Below are 763 nucleotides of genomic sequence, written 5' to 3'. Positions count from 1 at the left end.
CTACATATATATGAGTCTGTATAAAACTAATTTGATTATAAGTTAAGTATCATGTAATACGAAAAGGACCCTTCTAAAAGTGAAAGCAAACATTCCGGACAGGCGCTAAGAAGGGGCTTCTAGTTGTAAAAAATAAATCACGGTCAATACTCGATTTTTTGCTTCCGCGTTAAGTCAATATTCGATCCTCTCGTCAATATCTAATCTGGTTGACCTTTACGATGCTATTAGGTCCAATTGATCTTGAAACTTTACTCTTAGAAGCCTGTTTTTTCTGTTATTCTTCTTTTGAAAGGGGGGTCCAATAAAAAAAATCTTAGGATTCGTACAATATGCATTAGTAAGTCATTTTAGACCTTGGACCCAAACCAACTGCAATAGACGTCTTTCCTCTGACGTGTTTCATACTTCAGCTTACAATTATCTTGGAATAAAGCATAAAAGACTAACCCCAATTGAACTAGAAAAAAATAAAAGGAAGTCTATTTTTCATGGTTAGCGTGTTGGGGTGAAATGTGGGTTTTCACCCCGTAGACATTCCTTCTTTTGTTCTATTTACTCTCAGAGTATAATTTCCAGCAAAGATGGGGTGCACAAAGAAATACTCGTGAGCATGGTCTCCATCTGCGGACTAGTTGTGATTTAATATTTGACTGAAATAAAATCTTTGTTGTAATTATGACCATTTCGTCTTTGCACATTGCCACTGAAAACATTCCATGTGACTGCAGAGTCGAAGTCACTTCTTTATGATGTAAAATAT

At 35.6% G+C, this 763-nt stretch overlaps 1 protein-coding gene across 1 annotated transcript in view; it reads right to left on the bottom strand.

Annotated features, from left to right (window-relative positions):
- The window catches only part of LOC119594123 (procollagen-lysine,2-oxoglutarate 5-dioxygenase 1-like), a 7,714-nt gene that overhangs the window by 4,899 nt on the left and 2,052 nt on the right, over positions 1–763 (bottom strand). The window lies entirely within an intron of this gene.

The sequence above is a fragment of the Penaeus monodon genome, chromosome 33 (genome assembly GCF_015228065.2).
Source record: "Penaeus monodon isolate SGIC_2016 chromosome 33, NSTDA_Pmon_1, whole genome shotgun sequence".
NCBI lineage: Eukaryota > Metazoa > Arthropoda > Malacostraca > Decapoda > Penaeidae > Penaeus > Penaeus monodon.
Note: the sequence above shows the minus strand (reverse complement) of the source record. Positions and strands in the feature narration are given on the sequence as shown.